The following is a 10,196-nucleotide window of genomic DNA, read 5'->3' on the forward strand; positions in this document are numbered from 1 at the left end:
TTAATTAAAAATCTGAAGAATTTTGTAAATAATTTCTAAATTATTTTATTAGTTTAGAAATTCAAAAATCTATTTATTTATTTATTTATTTATCTATTTATTTATTTATTATTTAAGGATTAATTATGTAGATCGATTAGTTGTTTGATAATTGATTGGTTTAAGCGAATAACTCGTAATAATTCGAGTTGTGTTCCAATTTTAGGAAATCGGGATATAACTATTTATTTATTTATTTGATTACTCATTTCCAAATTACTTATTATTTATTTGAATTGATTAATTATTTATAGTTAATCAATTTAATTTGATAATTTGTAATAATTTGTAATTAATTCCAAAAATTAGGGAATAATTATTTTAAAATATGGAAATTCCTAAATAATTATTTAAAAATATGATTAAGGTTTAATTAATTGTGAATAATTAATTATAATTGATTAATTCTTGTTAGTGCGAAATAATTAGACTGTTTATCCGATTTAATCAAAACAAAAACCCTTAGACTCAGAAAAATGACTCGATTCTATTAATAATAATTATAAATCATAATTTCTTTCAAAAGCGAGTCAGCTTATGATACTTATTTGTTTGTAGACCCTATTATTAATAAATACGAGTCCAATAAATCCCAGAAAAATAGGAATCAAATCAGATACTGTTTATTATTGCGGATATAGGTCTAGTATCGATTCTAAAATTATTTATAAGCCTAAATAAATTATGTGCCCTACATGATATGTGATTTACGTGATTACTTGAGCTCTATGTGTTAGATAATTATATACGAGTCAGATAAAATCATATGGGTAGACGATGAGGGCTACGTGGTTTCAGTCTGAGATACGCGTACGATGTAAGTCAACTAAACAAGTATCTTTCCTTGATAGATTCAACTCCGACAAGGCAAATCAAGACGGAAATAGAGAGCCGTGAGCTACTCGAGGAAAAGCGCATACCATGCAAGTTTTTCCCCTATTCTAAGTTTAGAATTGTGAATCACTTCCAACTTTCCATGATAGCTATACCTTGATAATTCTTGTTCACAAACACTGATACACAATTGTTGTTCCTTTATTCCTTTTTCATTTCGATTCTTGATTTCTCCTAATTTAATGAATCCTTTATTCATGTTTCAGTTGTTACATATACACATATACATATACTCTGATATATTCCACTATTGGGATACATCGAAAGCATACCGATTGTTCTGGATGCTAAGCTATGGACTGGATGGTTACGATACGGTCTGGGTATGAACCGAACCCTTGATTATTAGGACATAGTGCCTTGGTACCTATATGTTGGTGGGTCTATACAGTTGGGTATAGATCCGCATTATATCCTGACTGATCAACAGGTTATAGTGCATATATTGGTTTTTGTGTCCAGTCTAATTCATTTGATACTCCCCAGTAATGGCTTTCATTGTTCATTACAGAAACATATGGTTGTTCAAACCGGCAGATTACCGAATCATTTATCTTTCTCTCTTTACACTATATATATATATATATGTCGCAGGCTTGCTGAGCAATTATGGCTTACCCCTATTATTATTATTCACCTTATTTTTCAGTGAAAGTTGAGAATGAAACCCATCCGAACCCGAGTAGTCAAGAAGCGGATCAAGCAGTGGGACCCTCTCGCACCGAGAGTGTTTATTCCAATTCGAGAAGAGAGTTTTGAAATACCAGAGCAGGTGTAGCAGGATAAGTTATAGTTATGGTTTAAATAAAAAGAAACTTAGTTTAAAATTATGTAGATAACTGGTTTGTAATAGAGAAAGGTTGTAAGATAGGTTATTTGAGTTGTTGTAATAAAGTTGGTAAGTTGTTCTTGTTTTCACCCCTTAACCTTGAAAAGATCCTGAGTAGTAGTAAGAATGAGTAATTATATATTTATATTACTGTTCTACATGTTCAATAAGGTAGTTGGTGTTAGTAATACCCCATCTCTATACCCCGGATTTCGAGGGTGTTATAATACGGACTTCTGGTTCGTATTGGAGGTGAAATCTATCACCCAAGAGAGACAATCATAGAATGAGTCTGGAACTGCATGTCTTCACCGGCAAAGTTCTTCTTAAAGAAGAACTACGTGCTGAAGTGGCAGAACGTTTCCGCCAGACAACTCTTTTTCTGCAAGAGAATATCATTTCTCTTGCAAGGACAATGAGTAGGATATATCATCGCAGGGAGATGAGGGCAGAGCAGGCTGCAAAAAGATAGAAGAAGTCCGAGTACTTAGATTAAGTTAAGTTTTTATGTTTAGAAATCTAAATCTTGTACTCTACTTCAGAAATATTAATGAAAATATCTTTTTCTTTCTTTGATTCCTTAAGTGAATAAATATTTACAGTCCTGTTTGTGCTTGAATGATTATGACTGTTAATATTCTAATTAGTACTGCATTCTTAATTTCAGAAATTTTTCGATAGTGCATGTGAGAAACTAATCTCTGTTTGAGTTCATATGATCGCTACAGTACAGATTGAGCACATGACAAGAAGAAACTGGTTTCACAGAAGAAATTTATGAAAGATTTAATTCTGATCTTATGAGAATTATAATCTTTGAGTGTTATGTTCTATCAAAATTCTTAGAAACTTTCTTTTTCTTACCAAGAAAGTTGTCCACCCTCAATCTCAACATCATAAATCTTATATCTTCAATTTCTTCTTACAACTGAAACACTTAAATTCATTTCTCAAATGTTACCAAAATCAAGTGACATAGTTTTTGAACTTATGCTCACCACTCAGAAACAACATTAAGTTGGTTAGAGACTACATGCTGAGGTAGATCTTAATGATACTAATAGAGACACAGGGGTTTCATCATTTTTTACTGAAGACCCTGTGAAAGCTTTCAATAAACACATTCAAGTGTTAGTTCTTTGCAAGAAGAAAAAGGTTTAAGGTCATGGTACATGACAGTAACCTGATCAAATCATCTCCAATTCAAATGAAGGTTCCCATAATTGGTGAACAACAACTGTCATAACCACAGTGTTAACTGTGAGTTCAATTGTGACTTCAGATTCATAAGGTATAAATATTATGATTACTTTATCAACATTTATTCTATACACTGATTTGGTATTTTCAGCATTTATTTTTCATGTTATAAATCCTGTTGGTATGATTATTTCTAGACCTTATTTAATGAACACCTCTAGTTGTATGACCACAGACCACCCTTCTTTAGCCACCTCTTATTTCTGTAGGACTAAATTTATGAGCTTTTCTATGAGTTGTGTGAAAAGATTAAGAGAAAAATAGAATTAAAGAGAGGCAGGATCCTTCCTGGAAAAAGAAGAGGTAGATAAGATATAGGATTCAGTAATCCTTGTGAGGAAACTCTGACTATTAAAAGTCATGAGATGTGTGGTGTGAGGAGCAGTGTGACTACTTTAAAAGAATAGAGAGATTAAGTGTTACTTGTTATATTTTTACAGGTGCACAAAGTACTAAAGAAACAGATACTGAACCACAGTCTGATGTACCAAGTGCTGTTAATCTCCCTGCAGGTCTAAGTATTGATACTTTCTTGTAGGCCATTCACTATACTATTCTACCACATGAAACAATCCCTATATTTGCTGAAAAATAGTCCATTCACTCTACTATTTCACCACATGAAGTAATCCATGTTGTTGCTGAAGATGTAGTAGCACAACAATCAATTCATAAAGTTTCATCCATTTCAGGGTCACCACAACAATCTACAGGAACTGAGGTTTTGGAAGTAAATTTAGAAGCTCTAGTTCATTTATCTACAATACTTGAAGATGTGGAGTTTACTACTGCTGGTAGTGAAGCTTCTAAAGCTGCTAGATCACATACTGCACCAATTTCTGATTTTATCTTAAATGTTGAAGCTGGTAATTAAGTTCAGCAGATAGTGCAAAATCCAGTTGCAAAGGGAGAACCTAATGATGGTGAAGAAGCTAATATTTCTAATGTTCTTATAGATCCTGAGGATGATCTTTTCTTCCCTGATGATATGCCTATACATGTAAGACAACAGAAATTGAAAGAGTTAAATTCCAAGAAAATGCAGGATTATTTTGATGCTATCTGGAATGCTAAATGGAAAGATGATACATATCTTATTTCCAGAGCAAATGTTGTTGAGCATCTGGAAATAGCTGAACATAAAATTCAAAATCCTGATATGTTGACTGATCTGAAAGCATCTACTCTGGTTGTCAGATTCTGGCATACAGCTCAAGAAGCAACTACTTCTCAAATCAATCAGATCAAAGAATCATTGATTGCTTCAAGGATGACTACTCATTAGGAAATTCGGAAACAAAATTGCACTAATAGTTTCCAGAAAAACTGCAATTCAAGTTAATCAAGCTAGATTGGAAGCTAAACAAGTTCGAATGTTTGATCGACTTATAGAGGTACATAATTTAATGGAGCCGATTCTTTCTCTGCTGCTTGCTGATGATGCCAAAAAGGGGGAGAAAATTATTAAATCTAAATACAAACAGCTGACATTGACAAATACTGATGATGAAAATCTTGATGGAGGTAATAAAGGGGGACATAAGGATAGTGAAAGGAGAAGTGATGAAGAGCTAGTTAGAATTAGTGTTTCATTAAAAGCAACCACTAGGTCTCAATCTAGACAAGGTGGAGAGATTAAGTAAGTGAAAGAAGAGTTAGAGAATTAACTGTGACTACAACAACTCAACAAACTTTACAAGTCACAACTGCTGATGAAGACCAAGGTATTTTGGAGATAGAAGCTGGTGCAGAAGCAAGTCAATATCTTCAAACTCTGAAAGTAAAAGGAATAAAGACAACTCTATTTTATAAGGATCCAAAGATTCAATCATTTGACTCTGAGGTGAGTAGAAGAATCTTTGAAAGAGAAAATCCTGGAGTTGATCTAGAACAGCTAAGGCAAATGGAGGAAGACTTCAAGAATTTCATGAAGACAACAAATGCTAATATTGCTATTATCTCTCAAGAACTTTATGAAGATGATCCTTCTAAGAGACCAACCAAAGGTGTAGTTATAAAGGAGGTAAGTCAGGCAGAGGATGAAAGATCTCTCAGATCTGGAGCTATCTTAACTGCTGACAGGAAGCATAAAGGGAAACAGAAGATAGGAGAAAAGTCGAAGTTTTCAAAGCCTAAAGCCAAAGCTGTTGCAAAGAAGAAATCAGTATCTAAAGCAACTAAATCACAAATACTGATAGATCCAATCTATACAGTTGCTAGATCTTTGATATTGATGAAATTACTGAAGAAGAACAAGTCAGTCAAGCTCACCAAAGAAGGAAGATTTATGGAGCTGACTGGGCTGAAAAATTGAAATTAACCTATGACATTGCTCAAGTTAAAGAAGTTGTTATTAATCCAATCAAAACCTCTGATTTTACTCATGTTGTTGATTTCTCAAACCCAATTCAAGCTGAATTATCAAATTCTGATTCTGAAAACATAGTCTCTAATAAGCCAGACTCTACTTTTGAAGAAAGAAAAAAGCTACTATGGGGAAGCAAGAAACCAGCACCTAGGAGATATTTTTCTGAAACATTAAAGACGATTTATAGTGGAAGTTCTCAATCTAGAAAACCTAGAATCACAAGTGGTCTTGGAAGATTAAATGTTGATGATCCATTTGTAGGATATGCTTTGACTTTAAGAAAGCATTCTAACTTGAAAAAAATTGGAGACAATGTGATGCTTGAAAACTTATAGAAGATTATATTAGTGCAAATTGTTACTGATCATAGTAAAGAGAAAATAATTTATTTTCTGGAGTCTGGGAGAAGCTTAAAGTTGAATCAAGAATAATTAAGAGACAAACCATGGCATGAATTGGAAGTTATTGCTGCAATTCTCAAGGTAACTAATTCCGTAACTGCCAGATGGTCTGCATTCATAAAGAATCTGATACAGTTAAAGCGGAAGGGAATGCCTGAAAAATCTAACTATATTCCAAAGTACATTGATCAAACTGGATATGTTGTTGATATGCCTATTGGAGGATCCAAGTTAGAAATGAGTCTAGGGACTAAATTTTTAACCTTTAATCCCGATGGAAGGAAAATTGGGTTTGTGGAGCTGGATGATCTATCTGTTGGAAATTCAAAGTTACATAATCTCAGGGATGCCATCTATTAAAATGATGAATCAGCAGATGAACTGAAGGAACAAAAATAGAGGATGCAATGGTATTTGGATGTAATGGAAGAAAATCTGCTGAGTAAGTTTCTTGAATTTTTTTTCAGACTGTGTTAGAGTTCAGAATGAAGAGTAAATTCTAATATTCACTGAAGTAAGAAAGAATATGCTTACTTGATTTTTGCATATAGATAGTTTTGACATCATCAATAGGAACTTTTACATATTGCCATAATGCACAAGTTTGGGGAGATTGTTAGATATAATTGATGATATCTGGATAGAAACTATCAAAAGTCCTTATCAGGACTTATATCAGCATTTACTGAAGAGTGACGTCATCAGTACTTATATCAGTACTTGATGATAAACATATGATGTCACCAGGATTCGTCACTTCAGTAGATATTCAAGGAGGAAAAGGAAATCAAGAATTTAAGGCGGTGAAGGACTCTATCTCAGAAGCAATCATACATGGATTGGTTTCCTTATTATAATAGAATATGATCCCTTATTTAATTGTGTGGATGTGCTCTCTATAAAGCACAGATTAGGTGCATGCTATATGCATTGCGAACATTGTTATATCATTCGCATAACCTAGCAACTCTCAAGGATATTTGTTCATCCTTTTGAGAGAGTACATTTGTAATCAGTTTTTATCTGTTATTATAAAAACTGTTGATTCTATAGAAGTTTTGTTGAATTGATTCAATAAACTGTATTCACCCCCCCCCCTCTATAGTTGATTACGGACCTAACAGTTCCAAATGGGAAACTCCACCTGAAGATGTTAGTGTTGAACCTAGGCATGTTGTAAGAAGTCTCGTAGGTGAACCATCTACACTTGACTCGATATTGCCTCGCTCCAATTTTGACAAAAGTACCCTAGAAGAGTATGGACTTGTTTCTTATGTCACTCATAGTGTTTTGAACCATGATCAAGTATCAAATATCTTCAATTTTCTTAAACAAAATGAATAAATCATAAGTTGGCTTAGGTAAAACATTAGTGATACTTTTCCAGTAGGTTGAATGATTGCACTTTGCTAGAGAAAGTCCTTTCTAATCGAAATTTTCAAAAATGTCTTGACTCTTTCTCGAAGCTTCATCACATCTTTCCTTCCGCTATTGGTTAATTAGTCTCGGTTTGTTACCCCCCCCCCCCCCGCGATATTTAGGTTTAGGAGAGGAAATATGTGTCTGAGTTGTGTTAGTTATTAGTTTTTTCAGTATGTCGCTTCTCTTTCGTCCCTTATCAGGTATCTTCTCACCTTTCTCCATTGCATATTTCTCTCTTTTACATACATTGAAGACAATACATGATTTAGGTATGAGGGTGGGTCTTAGTGTAATTATTAAAAAAATTCAAATCCAAAAAACTTGAAAAATTAAAAAATTCAATAATAGATATATTTTATCTAAGTTGTCTTACCCTCTCTTAAACTTTAGTAGTAGTTAGTGTTACTATGTAATCAAAAAACTTATATATATAGTGCCTTTTAAATAATTGAAACGTAGTTGAGTAATGTGTCTTTTTGAAACTTTTGTCGAACTGTTTTCACTTTAGATTTCAAGACGTCACTTTTGCACAACACCTTAGTTGGAGAGATTGTGTAGAAATGTTATTTGATACTTGAGCAAGAACCCACATGTTGAAACAATGTCGAATCAAGCCTTTTCCAAAAAAAAAGAAGAAAAAAATGATGAATAAACTATTCAACACCCATTGCTCTTATAAAAAATTATTTTAGATGATGGGCACAAGTATAATTGACTAGTTTTGTTTTGTGGCCTTTGTTACCCGAGTTATTAAGTTCGTCGGGGGATTTCAAAACCTAGTGCCCTAAAACCATCTGATTTGGGAGTCACTGACCTAAAACTCGCTACATAGGTAATATGGAAAGCTTAAGAAAATAGATATCGTAAAGTCAATTGAAAAAAAAAAGAAAAAAAAGAAGGAAAGAAAAGAATAATTTTGTGAAGTTCGGCTAGATACTTGTTTTGATAGAGATTGGGTCAGTTTAATATTAGTTGAAAAAGAGGAAATGTTCTTTGACAATCATATCCATCAAGGCCTTAAATTCACTACACATCTTGAGGTCTTTTGTAAAAATTCTAAGTCGATGTAAGCAGATTTAAGTCACCTACATCTTGGCTATTACTACAGGAGTCATTAAGGCACGTATTCTCCTTAGAATTTTTTTTCTTGATACCAATGAACATTAGAGTAAAATTGAGGTAAATGCTTATTAGAGTGTCTCAAAGATTTTATGGGTATATCTTCTATAAACCCTTAGGAGACAACAATCCTCCTATGGAGACCGTCTATGGGTTTAACGGGTTGGTAAACCAAATATTTCCCGTCACTCGTACAAAAATGAGCATAGGATATTTCTTAGTTAGCATTTTTATTTTTGATTTTACTCGAGGACGATTAAAATATAGGTATGGGGGCATATGATAATCACATATTTTTGCATAATTTTATACATATTTGTTGCTTGCTTTGTATTTTAAATAATTAATTTGTTTTATTCTCATCATTTTGTAGATATTTGGAAAACTGAGAAATATGGAGAAAATAATAGAAAAGGGCAAAAATGGAAGAAATATAATGTCACCAAGAAACTTGGAGAAAAATCCTAAAGAAGGAGTTGGTAGAAATCAAGGGTCAAGATCAACACAACACATCTCTCACTTGGATGGCCAAGATTCACCCAACTCTATCATAAACCCTACTTTTTAACTATAAATACCCAATTTCCCCCTTGTATTCAACACCTTAGTTTTATCTTAGTTTAACCTAAATTTTGTAGTAGCCCCTCTTTTGAATTTCTAGATCTAGTTTTTATTTTCTTTATAGTTGGTCTCTTGTAAACACTCTCTTCAATTAATGTCATTTAAGACCTTTTGTTACATCTTTACCTCTACTTTTATGTCCTTCTATTTTTATATTGGCTGCTAATATAATCTGATATCTCACAAGTTACAAATTTGGAGATTTGGAAGGAGCCTTATAGATTTAGTTTAATTGGTGATTTAATATTCTAGATTTACTTTTGCCTTGTGCTAAAATTGTTAGTTTAATTTCTAGATCTACTTTTAGTACTTGGTCTTGTTAAATTTTTCGGCAAAAATTAATTTTTCGGCGAGATTCATATTTTTCGGCAAAGGATTTATTTGGGTACAAACTTGTTTTGTATCTGGGTGTTCCTTTGCAATTTTCAGTTGAAGTTGTTAATCTGTAAAATACTAGTTGACTAGTTGTCTGCGCTTTCATATCTCGTTATTAACTTTTCTTCATTGTATATTTTTTAATGGTGTTGCGTACATGTTTCTGTAATTTCATTTTTAAAAGAGTAGTACAATATCTTATGGGCCAACCATGTTCTAGTATTTTGCATTAGTGTTAAGGTTTACCAGTAGTTTAAGTAAGTATGTTAGCCCATTTCCTTTCCGGGCCTATGTGCATTTTCTAGCCCATTTGAGTTCTCATTTTCTGGCCCGTGTGTTTCTATTTAATTATTAAGTAATCATGCTCATTTACATCATCTTGAGTTTACAATTTACATGTCTTAAATTCTGGTGTAAATTTATTTAGTGAGATTCATTTAGTGATAAGTCATTAAATCATCTTTATTTCTGTTCATGTATTACCTAGTTGTTACTCCAAGCTCCATATGCATTCATGTGTAGAGTAATATAAGTTCATACTATAAATCATGTTAATTACGTTAGCCATTTACATGTGTAGCCCATATTCTTTAGCTGGCCCATTTCATTTTTATAGCCCAAAGTAACTTCTGAATTCTTGTATACGTAACCTTCATTTTAAATTATCACCATTAGTTAATAACAATTAATCTCATCATTATTAGTTAGTCATTACACTAATCATTAGTCTATCTCCTTTATTACACTCATTTAGTTCCGATTTTCATATCTTAGTTTCTAATCCGCATCTTATACTCAAATAAATTTGTAGTTATTTTTGTTAAGATCAATCCTTTCCCTCAAAATTAATTGTTCTATTTCGCCTAAG

The sequence above is a fragment of the Apium graveolens genome, chromosome 7 (assembly GCF_009905375.1).
Source record: "Apium graveolens cultivar Ventura chromosome 7, ASM990537v1, whole genome shotgun sequence".
Lineage (NCBI taxonomy): Eukaryota > Viridiplantae > Streptophyta > Magnoliopsida > Apiales > Apiaceae > Apium > Apium graveolens.